Source organism: Lithobates pipiens, unplaced genomic scaffold, assembly GCF_037356315.1.
Source record: "Lithobates pipiens isolate NorthernLeopardFrog02 unplaced genomic scaffold, aLitPip1_a1.2 Scaffold_16, whole genome shotgun sequence".
NCBI lineage: Eukaryota > Metazoa > Chordata > Amphibia > Anura > Ranidae > Lithobates > Lithobates pipiens.
The window spans coordinates 187,931,797-187,952,959 of NW_027507748.1; the positions used below are offsets into that span (position 1 = coordinate 187,931,797).

Sequence of the window (21,163 nt, forward strand, 5' to 3'; positions counted from 1 at the left end):
AAGGAGACTAGACTTCATCCTGAGGAATAATTCTCGCCAAGACAGAAACATGCCAAGACAGAAAACTGCCATGACAGTAACACACCATGACAGAAACACGATATGACAGAACATGCTATGACAGAAACATACTATGACAGAAACATACTATGACAGAAACATGCTATGACAGCAACATGCTATATCAGAAACACGCAAAGACAGAAAATGCTATGACAGAACATGCTATGACAGATCATGCTATGACCGAAATGCTGAGACAGAGACAGAAACCCTATGATGAAAACACTGTGATGGAAACGCTGTGACAGAAACGCTGAGACAGAAATGCTGTGACAAGTTGCGTGTGTTGTAAGAATGACCGTGACAGTGTGACCGTGACAGTGAAGCTGAATCACCAACCAGCCGCCCCCCTTTATTAGTTATCCTACCAGCCTGAGGAATAATTCTCATGGCCTGATACATCATACCCAGAAATGACTGAGAGTCCCCCCCCCCTTTGTACAGGCAGGAGATCGGACCAAAAATGAACAGTCTGGCGTATCCGACCAGTTCTCTAGGAAACCTCGCAAACAAGATATTAGAGCCGACAGTGAAACACAAAAATAATGATGATTTTTTTTGGACGATCTATCACTTTGTCTGCAATCAGGGGATGTTTCCTTAGCACCCACCCTGAGAGAGACTGTCGATGCCTGGGTCTTCACACAACAGGAATCAACGAAACAAATAAACTCCTGTCTGCTTGCCATCTGCTTTCATTCCCCAGAGAGGTAGAATTGCGGTCTGCCTATATAAACAAGGCAGATAGCCGTTCTGGCAGGGGAGAAGATAGAGATCTTGTATTCCTGCTAAGCAGGAACATGGATCCTTGTCTTCACCCAGTCAGACAGTCCCACACACAGTTAGCAAGCACCCCCTATGGACACACTTAACGCTTTGATCGCCCCTGATGTTAACCACTTCCATGCCAGTGTCATTAGTACAGTAACAGTGCATATTTTTAGCACTGATAACTGTAATAATGTCACTGGTTTCCAAAAAAGCTTCAAATGTTTCAGTTATGTGTGCAATTTTTCCACAGCAATGTCGCAGTCCTGCTAAAAATCGCTGATCACATTACTAGTAAAATAAATAAATAAATAAAAAAACATAAAAAATTTGATTTTTTTTTTTATACTACCAATATGTAGCAGAATACATATTGGCCTAAAATGATGAAGAAATTAGATTTTTAAAAATTTTTATTGGATGTATTTTATAGCAAGAAAGTAAAAAATAGTGTTTCTTTTTCTTATCGTGCAAAAAATAAAAAACGCAGAGGTGATCAAATACCATGAAAAGAAAGCTCTCTTTGTGGAAAAAAAAAAGGACATACATTTTATTTGGGTACAACTTCAAACCAGCACACAATTGTGAGTTAAAATAACGCAGTACTGTATTGCGAAAAATGGCCTAGTCATTAAGGGGGAAAAACCTTTTGGGGCTGAAGTGGTTAATAGGGACACAAACAGAAATGAAAGCCTGATAGGTGTTCTGATACCTCTCCACTCTGTCTAAAAATATATCGTCAGCTATAGTATAATGTGATCAGAATGAAAAACAATATTTTTAAAAGTTTAATGGGAAATATTGCAAAATATTTTGTACTATTACATACAGCCAGCAAAAGTAACTCTCGGCTCATTTCCACACGTTTTACAGTTTCTTCTTTTCTTCTAAAAAGTCCATTGTCCACAGAGCTTAAAGTGGTTGTAAACCCATTACAACCACTTTAACCTACAGGTAAGCCTAGATTAAGGCTTACCTGTAGGTGCAAGAAATATCTCCCAAACCTACAAGGTTTAGGAGATATTTGCAGGAATAGCGGCACCGATGTATACGGTGCATGTGCTGCAGACATCGGGCGCAGGCTCTGTCCTATTGTCTTTCTAAAACACACTCTTAGCCATACCACATCTGGAATAAAACAACCTTTGGATGCCTGTTGGCACAGAGAGCATCCAAATAGACCACTTTATTACCAAACCCCACACTGAAACACCTGGACTCTAAAACCAAGGACAGAAAGCACACACCACCTAAAATAATGAATAGGGACGAACCAGTGAAGCGAATGATTCAAAAAGCGAGTTGATTTAAGCCAACCTTACTATCAATTACAAAAAGCTAGCAATGTAAGTTGCATTATGCTTGAAGGACATTTCTAACATCATCTCATTCACAATTTAGCAACAGTTGAAACCTTAGCAGACTATAATTAACTACTTGGGGACTGCCCTATAGCAGATTTACGTTATTCTGCACTTCCGCCTAGGAGGAAAGGAGAACACAGGAAACGCCACCTCAGTGCAGTATTGAAGATAAGTTTTCATTGCAAAGTAAAGTAAACACTCACAAGAAGTAAATTAAGGTCAAGCTCATCTGTGTGATCGAATCGGTAACTCTCCAGGCATCAGGGACCATTATCTAGGCCTCAGTGGAATGGCAAGGGATCCGTTCTGCAGTCCTGTGGCCACCAGGAAGTCGGCCAGAACCAGTGTGAAATGCAAGGATATGACATCACCTGAAGTGATCAGGCACCACGGAGAGACCATGCTGGGTGGTCAGGAATAGCAGGCTACACGCTCGGAGCTCAGCTCCTTCTACAGGCCTGTAGAACACTGATCTCACAATTGTCAGTTAAAGTAAAGCAGTGCCATATCACAAAAAATCGCCTGGTCATGAAGGGGGGTAAATCTTCGAGGGGTCAAGTGGTTAAAGTGACTGTAAACTAGACAGATGCACTGCTGAAAAATGTGTTTGTTTTCGTTTCATTCATTTTTTTTCGGCAATTCAAAAATTCGGAAAATTCAGAAAGTCAAAAATTCTGAGATTCTGACATTTCCAAAAATTCTAAAACTCGAAAACTCAGAATTTGAACATTCAAACATTCCGAACATTCTGAATTCGGAAATTCGAAAACCTAGTCTGGATTTTTGAATTTCCGAATTTTCAAAATATTGGATTTTCGAATTCGGAATTTCCAATTTTTTTAAAATAATAACTAACTAATAATAACTAACTATGAAATTATAGGTATTGCAGTTTCCTTTCAAATTGTGGCTGATATATATAAATTTATAAATTCATCTGAAATTACGAATTATCCAAAATAAAGAATGCCACATCTAAAAAAATGGAATGGAACAAATTAATAATAAAAAATAATAATAATACTTTTTTTTAATTATTATTATTGTTATTTATTATTATTAATTGATTACATTTTATTTGTTTAGATACGGCATTCATTATTTCAAATAATTTGTATAAATTTGTATTCATTACATTCACTAATAGCTAAATTTGAAAGGCAATTTCAATACCTAGAATTTAATAGTAATACTTAAGTTATTATTAGTTAGTTATTATTTCAGATTTTCACATTTTTGGATTTTTGAAATTTTTGATTTTTGTTCTTATTTTCAGATTTTCGAATTTCCGATTTTCTGAACTCCGAATTTCTGAAATTTAGAATTTTCGAATTTCTGAATTTTCGAAAGTTCATAAATTCGAAAACTCTAAAATCTAATATTTCCGAAATGAACGAATTGGTCAAAATTCGTTAAAAAACGAATTCAGAACTAAACGAACTGCACATGTCTATTATAAACCTTTACATATAACCAGTGAAGTGACTAGCCTCAGGTGATACACAGAGATTAAACAACGCCTTCTTCATACATGTACCTGTTTGTTTGCAATCTTCTCTTCTCTACAGCCAAAATCCAGAATTTATAATGCTTGTCTCAGCTTCCAGAAGGCAGGGGTTGTGGAGCTGAAATTACACTCTGCAGAGCTTGGTGAGGGGAGCTGAGTTCTTATTGGAGGGGGAAAGAGTTGAGGCTGGCAATCACGGGATCTGTGCTGGAGATACCTTCCTTGTCACCTCTTTTCTCTTGGTGCCAAGAAAACTTGTCAGAAGTGACTCAAGCAGATAGCAGAGGAATGAGTCAACAGACAGAAATGACACTTAGTGCTCTGGGTTTAGACATGTACACATCATAGATGGATATGCTTTCTTCATAGTTCGTGTCTGAGATTCACAAAAGTTCCAAAACACTGTCTGACCTTGAGAAGAGTGTAATCACTCTAGGAGACTCTCTGGAGTCTACACACCACAGACAACTGTATACACATGCTAACAAACAACCTAGAAAAAAGGTCTCCTATAATTAACCTGAAGATAGTTGGCGTACCAGAGTCTGTTTGCCCAGGTGGCCTGCTCAGAAATTGCTGTCATGCTACACTAAAGGTGCTGGGGGTAAACTTTCCATTTGGAAAAAAAGTGCCAAATCTCCGTGCCTCAAGAATAATTTGTAACCTGGGCTTTACTGATATAATACAAATACTTAGAACCTACAGAAACCATTTCAAATGCCATAAACTTTTGCTGTTTTCCAATTACTCAGTAGAGCTAAACAAAGAAATGGATCTAATGGACCCATAGGTATATTACATTTGCTCTAAATTATTCTGCTACCCTTTAGTGGGATTTGCTATTCTGCTACCCAGGTGCAAAATCTTTGCCTGCATAACCCCCAATTTGGCTACACAAGTCTTTTACTCAAGAAAAAAAAAAGGTCCTACAATTTAAATCCATAATCCATTGTCCAGCTATGCAAATCCCTGTCAATCATGATGAACAATGCCTGCCAGCCAAAAACAATTGACCACCGACATGATTCACTCTTGTCACTCACTTTGCATGAATGACCTCTTTTCGTTCCCTGGTGCTAAATGAAAACAAAGGGTCTGGATCTCTTGGATGATGTCATTGATATCATCGATCATATGGTGAAAGGTCTGAGAGATAAAGAATATCAGGAAAGACTTCAGGAACTTAATATGTATAGTCTTAAGGAAGAAAAAGAAAGGGAAGACGTGACTGAAACTTTTAAATACATCAAGGGGAGAGTAAGGTTAAGGAGGGGCATATTTTCAATATCAAGTTAAGATCAAGAACACAAGAACATGACTTCAAACTAACAGGAGGAAAGTTCAAAACCAACCTTGAAAAGTATTATTTTACCGAAATGGTAGTTGATGCTTGGAATAGACTTCCAGCAGAGGTAGTGACTCAGTCCATAGTGAGTGGATTCAAACATGCTTGGGACAAATAAAGATTTATTCTCAGATAAAAAGGTAAAAATTCAATCTTCTAATTTGTCTTCTATATCTATATTTGATCAATGATGTCAATGACATGTCTTTAAGGCACTCCTAGGCTCTAACACCAAATTAAAACCCCCAAACCATTTACCCTTGCTCTGGCTAAACTCACTTAGAGAACATTACTCTAGCCGCATACACAACATCAGACTATCCGGCGGACTTAGTCTGGCGGACAAACCGCTGTAAAGTCCGCCGGACTGTTGGAACAAGCGGACCTGCCCACACACGGGACTTTTCCGGGGGACTGGGTCTGGCGGACATAGTCCACTGGACTATCTGTCGTACTTTTGAAATGAACGGACTTGCCCACACACACGGAAGAAAGTCCGTTCATTTTGAGTGCGGCTCCAGGTAGCCGGGACTAGCGAAGGAAGTCAATGTCGCTGCCTTCGGCGGCGAGATTGGCATGTTGCTGGCCCCATCACCTGGTATGGACTTAAAGGGGAAGCCCTACACTGAAAAAACGGCGTGGGGGGCCCCCCCTAGGTCCATATCAAACCCTTATCGAGCACGCTACCCGGTCGGTCAGGAAAGGGGGTTGGGATGAGCGAGCACCCCCCCTGTCCTGAGCCGTACCAGGCCGTGTGCCCTCAACATGGGGGGGGTGCTTTGGGGAAGGGGGACCGCGGAGAAAAGTCAGAGTCCGCCGGACTTTTCCGCCGGATTGTTTGATCATGTGTATGTGGCATTAGTTATACCAGTAAATTAATCATATAAGAACTGGTAACCCCATGACTCCTTCACATGCTATGTGTTGTTTTGTCACAGTAATGCCACACTAATACCCTTTGAGAGCCTGGACCAAGCATATAGGGCATTTAACATCCCCCTAAAATCCCCTGGTAGGGCTGGCTATCTTTATATCCAGAATGAAATGCCCAACACTTCAATCTAACTCACCTACACATGGACCTGCCCTAATATGAGAATATCTGAGAATAATCCTCCTTGTTCCTCATGAACAAGTTGGTAGTATGAAACTTTTATATCCATTTAATTGTTTGCTTCACAATGCAGATTTGTGCACCTGGCAGAATTGTGGGAAACTAAAAATGGATAGTATGTCTGCTATGAAAGTCTTCTTCAGTAATTTCACCACAAGTTCCTTATTAAGATAAATATTTTTATTTTATATAGTGCCATCAGCTTTCAGTATCCATGCATGGCTTCATTTTTAGACTGTACTTTCTTTAACAAGTGGGATAGTGGGCCCCAACACTTCAGCACCTCCTGGGTAACAGCAATATTATTTTTGCTGCAGGTGTACATTCTTTATATATCTCATGGTATGGTATGCATGTCTCTCCAGCCATCATCAAGTACATTGTATACTAGGATTTTTTGAGGTAAGGTAGATTAATGACAATCCAAATAAAAAAAATTAAATTGCTGACGTTCCTACATCTGATAAACCCTTCACAGAAAACAAAAATCTACATCCATTTAAAGCAGACATTTCTATTTTGCTTTATGTTCCACTGTGGTCTCAGACACTGAACAAAAATCAATCATCAAGGGTACATTTAGAAAAAAATGTGAAAGAACTTTTGATGCAATGGGCAGTGTTTGCTTACAGCCTAAGCTGTCACTCAAGAAGAAAAATAAACCCTCTTGGTGAAATCTGATCAGATTTTTGAACTGCGTTATAGCTCATTTAAACTTGTATTCGGCTCAGTAATAGTCAGAATGGATCATGAGACTGGTACCATCAACACATATGTATTTTTATCTTTTGATGCTGAACTGCAGCAAAAATGTTTTCCATAATTTTATAATGACAGTGTACTGTGCAAAGCAGTTTGAATGTTATTACTGACTTTGTGAGATTATATGTACCAAAGGCCCAGACTTAGGATCATTTGGTGAAATCATTTCAGTGTTAATTAAAGCCCAATTCCAGGACACCTAAAAATCTAAGAAGGTGTCTCTAGGGGAAAAAAAGCACTGTTACTTACCTGATCCACCTTATTCACAGCAGATGGAACTCCATCATGTTCCATTCACTGCTAGACTGTTCCTTAGCATCCTCACATCCAATGCAAGTCTGTGTTCCGTTCATCATTTTGATGATGTCAAAGGATCTTAGACTCAGAGGCATAACTGCAGGAGTAAGAGGCTGCAGTGCAGGAATCAGCAGTAATCTGTAGGAGGGGAGGATCATGTAAGTAAAATTGCTTTACCAAGTCCTATAGATTTTTAGGTTTTAATATTTTATTTTATGTTTTATTTATTTATTATTTATTTTGGTTGATGATGATGATGACGATGATGCTGTTGTTGATAATAATAATCATGATAACAACACATATATTATTGGTTTGCAATTTCTTATATCCTACTAATTGGAGAGGTGAAGAGGCAGCGTGGTGACATCATGATCTCCATTTGATCAGAGAATGCCATATATTCATAAAAAAAAAAAACACAAGGCAGTCTGTTAATGGTGGCCGTGCTGAGCAGGTGACCCCCTGTGCTTACTACATAGCCACTCTTGGCACAGACCTAGAAGACGGTAGCCGTAACCGGAACAATGTAACTATGTAATAAAATATCTGGCGTTCAATTTTAAACTTTTTAGAACAGGGATCTTGGATTGTGCTATAGAAATGCACATCATTAGACAGAATTCAGAAACCTCTCCTGGTGTTTCTAAGTGACCACCTTCAATAAGGATTAACTAAAGTAGGCTTCAACTGAGCACATTCTCCTCAAGCATATTTTCATTGATCCCCTGCACCCACCCTCTTGTTAGTTGTAACTCATTGGAGGTATATGGCCAATATATGGTTGGTCTTAGCTCATTCAGATTTCCCTTCCAACACCATCCTTACATTGTTTAAACAGCACCCCTCCCCCTCCCTTTCTACTCCTCCATGGTTTTCCAACTCATAGTTATATTATGTTGGCACTGTTAGCCTCCAGGCTTCTGGGGTCAAATAAGAGAAAGAGAAAGGTATGCCTATTATCATGTGTTATGTTTCTTCAATAAAAGAACATATAAACATCATGGGCTATACCACAAGAGCTGCCCTAGTCTGACCTGCTTTGTCCTTTTTGGCTTTTCAAAGCAGCATGGCATGGCAGCCACTTTTAAGTTGTAAAAGCTAAACGCATTAAGGCAACCTGTCACTAACATTATAGATCCTTTCAGAATGTGAAAATCATTCATCTGTTTGGTCATTCTTGTGATCAGAAACTGGTTGAAAGTAGCTGACATTGCATGAAATATGGTTGTTGCCAGCCTTAGTGTCAAGTTAAAATTGAAAGAGAAATGAAAATGAAATTAGCTTCAGAATACCTAGCACCAACAGCTAAAAAAGTTTGGTAAGCTGTCACCCTACTATGTAAACAAATTGTTCCTAGAGTACATGAACTGCAATTTTACATGACACTATTTCACCAATATTCACAAACTGTATAACAGAAGCATCAATGAGGACCTATGCAGTTTGGTTTGGCAGGAAGAACCTCAGTCTGGAACTTTTTAATAAATTTTACATGTTTTTATTAAATGTGTTACTAACAGCCAGCAACATGAAATGTGGTAGGTTGTGTACAACTGGCACCAGATTTTTCAAATATGCAAAAATGTAACCCTGATTTTAAATTCATCTAAAAAAGCACACACATCTGAAAAAGAAAAAGTAAACATTCTTCCAAAGCACTAATTATGTTCCAATATGATATAAATGATGCTGATACTGAGGCTCTAGATCAGTAGTAATGTCAGTCACAGCCCCCCCCCCCCCCCCTCCAATAAGTTTAATATAGGCCACCTCTCTAACATTGCACTATTGTATAGGGTGGTCTAGCTGTACTAGCTCATTCTCTAACATAGCATTAACGGAAGCTACCTCTAATAGGGCAGGATCTAAGATAGCAGTCACATTGTCTCTTATATTTTGCACCAAATGCTGCTATGTATACATATGACCAATTAAGATCTCAGATAGTGTTCATTTGTAATTCTACCCTTTCTAGATGGCACTAGATGTAGCCCTATGACACTTCTAGGGATGTCTCTCTATAGCTGCCATCTGGATCAAGCAAAAGGGCGAGGGGGTATAAATATTAAATGGTAGCACATTCTGATTTAAACAAAAAGTTGAAAGAATCAGCAAACACACACTCAGTTGACTTTTAAGGTACACAAAACATGTTTCTAATGAAAAAAAATCTTTAATATATTATAGTCAATAAAATAGAATTCAAAATGAAATCATTATTTCATCGGAGTTGCATCCAATCTTAAAGTCTATATATTGAACTCATCCAAAGAGTATGTCACACCCCAAAAATATAAATTTAGATATACAATATCAAATCAGTCTGTGATATAGGATAATATAGAGATATCAATGTTGAAGTATATCCAGTTGAGGATACGACCAGCCCTCAAGTCTACGTGTCTCTCAGAATCAAGTTCTGCTTCTTCAGGAATGCAGATGAGATGTATGATCTAAGATAAAACAGAAACTATCACAATCCAAAATATAAGATATATCAACATAAGATACCAAGAAACAATGTAAATAAATAAGGATTTAAGACTGCCATTCGCATATATCCCCACACAAGGTCTAAGCTCCCATGCCCATCTATGTAGGGGTATGCAGGGGTCCCATATCATATCATATTATGGATGTGCTGAAAAGCCAAGGGCTATCGCCATACAATGTCTGCTGGGCAAGCGTTGAGACCAACCAGGTAATCTATTGAAAAGACATAACGACCTATATGCAGAAACCACAGCTAGTATAGTAGTACAGTTATCAAAGGATGCCACAGGGGATACATGGCAGTAGAATAAAGTACTACAAGGAGAGAGGAAATTGCTTCAACAGCTTAATAAAGATAACAATGCCTAATTCATGCAAACTGGACTTTTGTTTGAAATAGAGAGCATTTTAGGGGTGCTAAAGTTCTACTCCCAAAAGGTAACCAGGATTAGAACACAAAAGAAATAGGATCATAGACAAAGTAACTGTACCAACAATACCTTATTTTGGATTATTTTATAGTTAGGCAACTCCTATCCTGCAGCGGAACCGAATGGAAGCTTGATTCCAGAGCTCCTGCTACCCCGTGGATAAAACGGCGACAAGCGGCTTTTAAGACCCCGTTTTTTTACATCTGCATCTGGCGTTCCGAGTGGGGCACACATACGGCACATGATGGGCAAACGAAAGGGATCGTCGAAGCCACAACGGCTAACGGATTACTTCCTACAACCGCGACATGGAGGTAGGCAAGATGGCGCTGACCCTCCACCCTCACTGATCCCTAATAGCAGGCTGACACAGCTTACCAGTGCCTCATATCCTAGAAATAATGACTCTTACAGCGACCAGACCTCTCCCCCAGCATCCTCTCCCTCCGGGAGCCCAGCAAAAGCAAAACTAAAGCTGGATGGCATCGGATGCAGCCCTGCACTGAGTGTGTTAGTATCACTGAGAAGCACGCTTCAGGCGGGTATGATATGATGAGTTGTATGAATAGACTTAGCGGGGCAGTTAAAGTGGTGGAAGATAGAGTGGACCATATAGAAGGCAAGATGGGGGAATTTGCATCCACCATAAACAACCTAGTGGACACCCACGAGGAACAGGAGGGGGAATCAACCTGGGTGAGAGACAAACTGGCAGACATTGAAGACAGGTTGAGGAGGAACACCCTCAAGATTAGAGGAATCCCTGAGTCAGTTCAGGCTTCTGACCTATGTGACTGACCTCTTCACCTTCCTACTGCCTGATCTCTCCGCCATTGAATTAACCATAGACAGGATACACCGTCTGCCAAAACCGACACACCTCCCAGAAAAAATCCCTAGAGATGCGATTCTCCGTATGCACTTTTACCATGCAAAAGAGCAGCTGATGCAATGCGTCCGCAAACAAGATCAACTCCCACCTCAGCACCAACACTTGCAGTTCTATGCTGACTTGTCGCAGCATACGTTACAAAAACGAAGAAACTTGAATACAATCACTAAAGTTTTATGAAACCATCAAATCCCCTACCGTTGGGGATACCCCACCAAAATTACTATTACCTATAAGGAACGACCGTTTGTAGTGGACTCCTTGGAAAGAGGCATCGCCCTGCTGAAAGAATGGAAGATCCTTCCTGACGCTAGAGATAATAATGCGGACTCTTTCAACCGCAGACCACTCAGCCCGGATTGAAAAACGCCAGTTCACACACTTAATTGTAGCACAGATGGAATTCTCATATATCCTTAACGGGGAAGCGGGTCACCCACTAGGCCTGAATTCTTACCCCGAGTCACTTGAGCAGCACTTAGTTGCATACAAGCCACCCCTAACTGTTCACGGGGTGACTTAACCCTTTGTTGGGCTTTACTATGTTCACTTGTTCTCTTTTTCTAAGTTATGTTTGCAACACCTGGACTTTCTTTTTTTTTCTCTTTCTTCAATTTTTCTTTTTCTTTCCGGAGCCATACCAGCACTCTCCTGCTCAGCAACCTTCATCAGTTGTGCTTAATCATTGCATTGATGGAATTCGCCACGAGCAACCTGAAGAGCGACACCTTCATTACACACAACCCCGGCCTAAATGTGAGTACTTTTATTATGGTTCAGATACCTCACTCCCCTTGGGATTCTCAAAGGAGTGTTTTGGCTATTTCTCCATGTACAAAATAACCAAACACATCTTCACCACCGACACTCTCCATGGCAATACATTTTTTGTCTATTAATACTAAGGGGCTCAACCACCCCATGAAGAGGAAATCTATGTGGAAGGAGGCACTCTCTAATGGTTCAGACGTCCTCTGCGCCCAGGAAACCCACTTTTGTCAAACCTCTGCACCAATCTGTAAACATAAAAATTTTCCACACATTTTTTTTGCAAATGCCAATTCCAAAACAAAAGGTGTTATGATAGCAGTCAAGGACTCTGTAGCATTCACTCTACATAGGGAGATTATAGACCCTCAGGGTCGCTATTTGATCCTGCTTTGCGATATCAACCAAGTGACATACACTATTGTGAATGTCTACGCACCTAACTCCCAACAAATTCGCTTCTTTCACAAGCTTCTGAAAAAGATAGGACATTGAAAAAGAGGTTCTCTAGTGTTATGTGGTGACTTCAACATCACACCTGATCCGTCCATCGACACCACGTCCAAACCAAAACGCCTGACTACTCCTTTGAGCAAAACATTGCATAAAGAAGGTATATTTGATATACGTTGATGTCTACATGCGAAGGAGCGGGACTCTACGTTTATTTCGGCTCCCCACCGCACATATTTGAGGTTAGATTTATTTTTGGTAGATCAACAAACCTTATCTAAAGCAGTGTCTGCTTCTATCAACGCCATTACATGGTCAGACCATGCGTCAATCACGCTTTCTTTGAGAGACTCATCCACATTTGAATCTATACCTCTTTGGAGGGCGAACTCCTATCTTATGCAACTACCAGACAACAAGACGCTGATCGAGGATCACTTGAAGGAATTTTTTTTCATTAATGAGCCCTCGATGGCTAATAAATTTGTACTTTGGAATGCCCATAAAGCATATATTAGAGGTATTCTCATTAAAATAGGGGCCATGGCGAGGAGGCAGCGGCAACAGAAAATACGTGGACTTACTGACGAAATCTGTGACTTAGATTCCAAAAATAAACAACACACCTCCCAACCTCTATCTGACAAACTGAACAGACTGAGACATGATTTGAGACTCCTCTTAATGGAATCCTTTGGGAAACAGACAAAAAGACTTTCAATGTCATATTACACGCAGGGTAACAGGGCCGGGAAACTACTCGCACACCAAATCAAAGGTCATAGACAAAAATCCAAAATACCGTACATCCTTCATCCTGTAGACAGACAAAAATTGCAACACCCTCAGGACATTGCCAACGCATTTAGTGCTTACTATAGTTCCCTTTACAATTTAAAAGATAACACTGATACTATCCAGCCTACACCCACGCTAATCAATTACTTTCTACAGCAAATATCTCTGCCCACACTTTCCCTTCAACATTTAGAATGACTCAATACACCCTTTACCTCAGAAGAAATTCTCAAAACGATAGAATCACTCCCTAGTTCAAAGTCCCCAGGCCCCGACGGCTTCTCCGGGGAGTACTACAAATTATTCAAACTGCTTCTTTTACCTCATATGACTGAACTGTTTAACAATGCCGCAACCTCCTCCTCCTTCCCACCAGAAATGCTGAGCGCTGTCATAGTGACTTTGCCGAAGCCGGGGAAAACACCGGATACACCAGCCAATTTTTGTCCCATATCTTTATTAAACACAGATGTGAAACTTTATGCTAAGTTGATAGCAAACCGGCTAATAGACATTCTTCCTTGTTTGATCCACCCCGACCAAACTGGGTTTACGAAGGGTCGTCAGACCTTGGATGCTACGAGGAGACTGACGAATATCATCCATTTAACTGAGGCCGGACAAAGGCCTTCTCTGCTCCTAGCTTTGGATGCGGAGAAGGCCTTTGATAGAGTCCACCGGGGATATTTAAGCAAAGTTCTGAGCAAATTTGGCTTCTCCGGCAAAATTTTAACGGCCATCATGGCTTTATATTCGAACCTCTCAGCCAGGGTATACACCTCAGGTGTGCTCTCCAACCCCTTCCAAATAACGAATGGAACACGTCAGGGGTGTCCTCTATCCCCACAAATTTTCAACTTAATTTTAGAACCCCTGGCAGCATATATTAGGTCCCACCCAAATATTACTGGGTTCAGAGCCCAAAACTCTGCACATGTGATTAGTTTGTTCACAGATGACATTATTTTAATGCTCACAAACCCGGAAAGGTCCCTGGCTTCGGTAATGACACTCTAAGAATGTTTAACACGCTGTCTTATTATAAAGTTAATGAGAGTAAGTCTTATATACTGGGGATGGGAGTGGACGGAGATATGCAGACGGGAATCAGTTCACGGTTTCCATATAAATGGAGTAAGGACGGTATAAAATACCTGGGGATCACCCTGACCTCCACTACTAAAGATTTATACGCTGGTAATTATATTCCTTTTTTAAAATCTTTACCGCTGAAACTACAAGATCTAGGTAAAACTGAACTTATCTGGTCAGGTCGATTGGCAGAAATCAAAATGATAATACTGCCACAATTACTAAAACACTATTTCAACAAAGTGCAAGCTCCCATTAACAACTTCCTATAGAAAGGGAAAAAAGCTAGGTGGGCCTTTAAAAGTTCAATAGCATCAAGAACAGCCGGAGGAGTGGGGAATGTTCAGATTTATGATTACTATGTAGCCTCAATCCTGACACAGATAAAGCTATGGTTCCCTGGATCACCCCTAACGAGATGGCGGGAACTTGAAGAAAGCCAAATTCTCAATAACAATTTATATGACTACCTACTGACATACATATCCCACATTTCCCGGTCCAAATCCCTAGCTCCTTCTATAATAGCATCCCTACAGGCTTGGAAGATACTCCTTAATCAAACCTTTACAACTCCCACCTCCCAAATAAAAATTCCTTTTACATGTCTTGCTGAACTCATTCCCAACTTGCACACATCTAATTGGTTAGGGAAAGGCATAACTCACATAGATGATATTAGGATAGGACCGGCAATAAAGACATTCCGAGCATTACAAATTGAGTATGGCCTAGAGGAATCTGATAAATATAGCTACATTCAAATTAAGCATCTTCTTCATTCTAATAACCTTCCAAATATACAACTCCCCTGGAGGATTGTCTTATACCTTACTAAACCCTCTACCACCATAAAGGGGATCTCCTTATTCTATATTACCCGTGAAGATAAATTAGCATTCCACAAGACCCCTAATATTGGCATGGGAAAAGGACTTAGGTAAAACGTTCACAGTAGATCAATGGCAAACAGCACTACAAACCACCTATACCTCCACCAAATGTATTAATCTATGGGAATTGACACAGAAAATACTTCGGCGATGGTACCTTACCCCATACAGGGTCTCCAGATTTGCCCCCCACTCTGCTGGAGACAATGTGATCACACTGGCACCTTGTACCATATTCTCTGGGAATGCCCAAAAATACGACTGCTCTGGGACAAAGTATTTCATATATGCTCACAGATAACAAAGACCTACATCCCCGCTAACCCAGAACTGGCCATTCTATCCTTAAACATAAATCTGATTCCGAAACCTACCAGAACGATTGTATCCCACCTACTACTAAGCACTAGGCTGGCTATCACACAGCACTGGAAGGATCATAATACACCAACATTAAAATAAATCATTATGACCACTGATACCCATGCCATGTATGAAACTATGTTTGCTTCAACCCAGGGTAAATTTTTCATAGCCAAAACAAACTGGAAACCGTGGACTGACTGGTTCAATTCACAAAACTGATTTACTTTTAAATTACTAAGGACCTAGACTTGCACGATAGTATATACGATGCTGGACTATGGCTCCGAGGCTACGGCTTTCTTTTCCTTTCTTTTTTTTCTTTTTCCTTTCTTTCTTTTTATTTTACTATGTATCATTTCATTTCACTTCTGCTATAAGTTTACATGAAGAATAACACTACGTTGACATAGCTCTGCTGGTTTGAAACGCAACACCTGCTTTGTAGACGTACATAAATATGCAGCAATATCTGACGTCCACGTTAAAATCTCATAGATAAGAGGCTGATGCCTATTTTTGCGAGATAGAAATTACCGAGCTGGGGGAGGTAGGGGCATTCCCTCACCCCGCACAGCGAGTACCCTCTAGGGGTGCCGGAGGGGGGGGCCTCCTCTTCCTACAGGTGAGCTTGTTAATATAGCGGACTGTCTCTGTGATTAATTGGAAAACTAAAATTATAAGGTGATGAACTGAGGAATCATCTTTTCTGTTTTGCTTTTATTTTCTATAATACATATAGATTAACCCATGTTAATATACACTACAAAAGAAACGATGTATATGTGTATGTATTTGTATATCTTCATGTAAAATTTCAATAAAAAATTCATTGCACTAAAAAAATGACTGCAGTAGGGAACAGGCACAAAAGATACACCCAGCATTCTTCCAAATAATTGTTCTGCTTTATTAAGCAAATTGAAGGTTTTTATACTCATGATTATGTAGGTATCACATTAATATTACAATTGTACTTTTATGGTAAAAAAGGGGCAAAACATAGGCAGGCTGATTCTAATCAGGACTCAAAAGAATGCAAACATGTAATGAAAATGTTATTAGTGATGTGTGCACAATGAGTGCAGTGTGCAATACATGCAAACTAATGTACAATTATATACAGAACTTACTGTATGTCTATATGAGGACAAACAAACAAAGGATAAATAACATACCATAAAGACTGTATCAAGCCCCTCATCCCAAAATACTGACCTGCAAGCGGTGTTCCCCAGCTATAATCCAATCATGCAAGGAACCAGAGCCTGATATGTTGGTAGTAATAGTGGTGTTGCCCAGCACAGCAGCCATAGCCATCACATCTCTCCTTGCAGTGTCATAAGATGCTGACATCACCATGAATATAGCCAGGGGCCATATTTGGGCAGTGATGGCACTGTCATCACCACCCCTTTACACTAAAGGGGAGGAGACTCCCTGTGATGTCATTGGTTCACCCACAACTTTCTTAGGAACCAGTGACATTGGAAATCTGTCATAGAGCAGTGGTGGAAATACCATTTATTTATTTGATGCACAGCTCCTGCCAAACAGGGGGCTGAACAAGCTAAATTCAAACCATCAAACCATAGACTTATCCCTAATTATCATTCTACATGTTAAATTTTGCAAAATAGTATTGCAGGGACCCTGCTTTAAGGTGAAGTGTCCCTAGTCTAAATTCATTGTTGGTAGCATGGCGTAGCATAAGGGGTTGCAGGGGTCACAATCGCAACCCTGTCCTAGCTCCAGGGGGCCCATGCAGCCTCCCTGTCATATTATTATATCCTCCACAAAATCCAGCTCCGATCCGCCCTAAGGCCCACAGCCACGCTCCAGTACTGGGTTTCTACTTTACCTTCCACAGTCCACACCCCTCTGTTCCTGTTGGCTGGGGAGAAGCTGTGTGCCATTTCCTGAATGGAGAGGAGCATGGGGTGAGAATAGCCCAAGATGGAAAGTGTCTGTGCTGTGAGCTGACAACATGGAATGATAACCAAGCTTAGCAAGGCAAGAGGAGGAGAGTGCCGTCCTGTAGCCACGATGGGACCGATGTCACTGGTGAGGTCTGACACTGCTCAGTGTATCCTAGTCACCAGTTGGGATTCTCTGTACCCCCCACCTGGGGATGTCTACTTACCCCACTTCCCTGACAACTGGGGAAAAGACATGCACCTCCGTGAGATGAACTTCCCCCAACACCTGCCAACACTGACAGAGAAACCTTCATAAATTGCTAAAACAAATCCCTTAACACCTCCTCAGTGGGCCCTTGAAGGGCTGCAGGCTCCAGATTTTGTGTCACATGGCTTTTCTCTCCCAGATCTAAGTTGCCCCCCCCCCCCCCCCAAGCCCCCTGACCACTCTATACTGTTCCTCCTTTGCAGGGCTGAAATCATATTCCTTTAAAACACAGCCAGTTAGCCATGATCTGCGCAGGGTGTATCTGCCTACTGCCACACTATGCCACACTGCCACACACAGTGCCACACTGCCATTCCAACAAAAGAATGTCACAGGTCAGAACGGCAACATAAAAGCCAGATACACCCTGTGCAGGCTGACAGACTGTGTGTAAAGGAATGTGATTCCAGCCCTGTGTAGTGCGGGGGAGCTGTATACAGTGCTGTTCTCTGATTCTCCAGCAGTGATTCCTGTCCTCTGATTCTCCAGCGGTAATCCCTCTCCTTTGGTGTAAAGAGGAACTCAAAACTCTTAAGCCACTTTAAGTATCTTAGCATGCGGTGGGTGTATTTGCACTCATGTTGGAAGTAGTGGGGGGGCCCGGGTCAACTTTTGCATCAGGGCCCACAAGATTCAAGCTATGCCTCTAGTTGGCAGCTAGGTTATAGTCAGCCTGAGTTCCTAGTTTTATACTTTGTTTGTTTGGGCTTCCAGCAACTTCAGACTATTGTTTACTATTGCCTGTTGTGGTGGAGTATTCCCAACAGCTAGAGCTATTATTAAGTTATATATATGTATCTCTCTGGGAATTCCACTAGGAGGTTTATTGCCAGTGATGCATGCTGGGAAAGGATATTAATATTTAGGGGAACCTTGGGAAATGTTTGCTCTTTCTACCTGCCTTCCCAGGATTTGGCTGGAGAGAAGGTTGTTCTGAAAGTCTGAGCCTTCAAGTCCTCCTTCCAGTGGTGGGGGAGGGGGGGGGTCTGTTGAAAGAGGGCCTCACTGTTCACTACTGATTTTCACTTATTCTACCTGATTGCTCTTAATGGTTCACAATACAGAATACCAGTCTTCGTTTAAAGATCCATAAACTGTACTGACTGTTAGGTCTTGTTAGGAGACCTGGAATATTTTGCTGTTCTTTGCACTATCCGGTGCCTAACACCCTGTTCTTGAGCTAAATAAACCATTTTAACTTTCTAAAGTGAACACATACACAATATTGGTATAATGTTCAGCGCAAAACCATCTGATGAAAGAGATTCAAGTTTACAATTTAAAGGAGAAGGCATGCATCTGCCTGCTGATATATGAAGGTGCAACCATGTGAATGATGAGTGGATTGAAAGTTCTGGGGGATAAACCTCTAAAATTGAGTCTCTAAAAAAGTATCTAAATTGAGGCTGTAAAGGGAGCGAGGCTGCTTCAGGCACAGGCTGGGGAACCCGATCACTGTGAACAAAACTAAAGTAAAAGGAGGAGAGAGAAGCGCTAAAGCCAATCTTTTATACAGATTAAGAATTTATTCAGTATATAAGTATAAAACAACACTAAAACATGTGTGAAAAATGTTGGAGCACTTGCGGAGTGCTAGAGCGGGTGAGAGCTTTCACGTGCAGTGTCACAGGAGCACAAGAGGACCGCCGGGAAGTCTCTATTGAGGGATCCAGTGCGGATGAAGAAGGGGAGGCCGTGCCTTCGAAACGCGTTCTGATTGGCCAGACAGCATGTGGGAGGCTCCCAGTTTGACAGCCCTGGACCACTCCCACCCAGAGACACACAGCCGTCGTCTCCATGAGGCTTACTGAGGCTCCAGCTGCGGTTAAAACATGATACTCGTGGATCCCTCAATAGAGACTTCCCGGTGGTACTCCTGTACTAATGTGACACTGCATGTGGAAGCTCACACCTGCTCTAGCACTCTGCAAGTGCTCCAACATTTTTCACGCACGTTTTTAGTGTTGTTTTATACTTATATACTGAATAAATTCCTAAGCTGTTTAAAGAATTGGCTTTTCTCTCCTCCTTTTGCTTAACTTTCTAAAGTGACTATCATTCAGTTTCCTTTTATCTCACAGCAAGTCTAGGTTTCTTCCTTGAGAATCAAAAAGATACAGTATTCCAATGAGTCACGTGGAGGTTCTCCTTAAGGCTGGATTCACACCTATGCATTTTTAGTGCTTTTTGCATTTTGCAGATTTCTACTACAGAACATGTTCCATAGGAAACCGTGTTAAATGGAATTTAGTGAAAATCTACAAAATGCAAAAATCACTAAAAATGCATAGGTGTGGCCCAAGGGTAAAAGGGTGCTACACAAAAAAAAAAAAGAAATAGTAGAAAACATATCCAATGGAATTCATGCAGAAAAATTTTAACTAGCCATTTCATGTGTGTCATTCAATATTAAAATCTGTCTATATCCAGTAACTAAACAAATCAATGTAATTGTGAATGTAATTTCAAATGTCATTTTCAAACTCTTTAAATCTTTAGCTTTAATTATGATGAGGCAATTCTTCCAGGAGCAGCATTGTTCAGGCATTTTCTTTTATAGGATGACATTTTTCTATCCATTTCTCCCAATTGTGCATCTACGTTGTCACCCTATCATATATCCTTTCCTACTAAAGGTGACTATACAGATACTCATTGCAAAGGCATGTTTCATGGTTGCTACCTTCAGGAAGCCTACACTGAGCAATAAGATGCAGCTGTTACAAACAGTTGGAACACAATTAGAATTTATAATTTATAAGAAATGGCTGCAAAGAGACCTCATTAAAAAAGGGGAAAAAAAGTAAAAAAAACAGCATTTTACAAAAGAAAAAATCATGGCAGTTGTTTATGAGTACGTTGCAAACTAAATGCTATCATTTAGAGTTTAGATCAACTTTATTATAGAAATAACAAATAGTACAAAATACATTTTCCATATTGCATTTTTCTATTTCTCTTTGACATTGTGCACTATAAAAATATTATTTCACTCTACCCTGAAATTTTGACAGGCATTTCAAGGATATCTAGATAACATTGTATTTGTTGTGGTCCATTATCTATGACTTAGATTGTCTGCTTGCATAACCTACCAAATTGTTATGGCCACCAATATCTCGTACCAAGATAATGTCAAAATATAATCAATAATTGTTTACTTTTATGCCACATCAGCTTTATGAAGGTCTTAAGGTAGAAATATATTGTACTGACAGGTAATATAAGAATGCTGATACCACTGGCGTCTTTGACAAGCTAATCTTGTAAGATGAGATACATATCTTTTTGACTCATAAAATCTTTTCCAAGTGACAAATTAACCTTAAACACACAAAAGTATAGCTATGGAGTAGAATGTGTTAGTTTTAGAATAGCAGATCATTACAAATGATGGAAAATACTTTCACAGAAATGATGTAGAAGTGGTATGCAATCATTTTGATCATTATAAACGTTTAAACGTTACATCACGTATGTTTATTTTTTTTTAACAATATGTCACAATATGTATATGTAATGTGCAGTGCTAACCATGTAAAAGAAATAAAATAGTTACATAGTTAGTAA

At 40.2% G+C, this 21,163-nt stretch overlaps 1 long non-coding RNA gene across 1 annotated transcript in view; it reads right to left on the minus strand.

The window, feature by feature from the left end:
* LOC143984293 (uncharacterized) overlaps window positions 1–21,163 on the minus strand; it is a 214,741-nt gene that overhangs the window by 143,548 nt on the left and 50,030 nt on the right. Inside the window, exon 2 of the long non-coding RNA XR_013274776.1 lies at window positions 7,173–7,358. This is a non-coding gene — a long non-coding RNA (uncharacterized LOC143984293). The remainder of the gene's footprint in view (window positions 1–7,172; window positions 7,359–21,163) is intronic.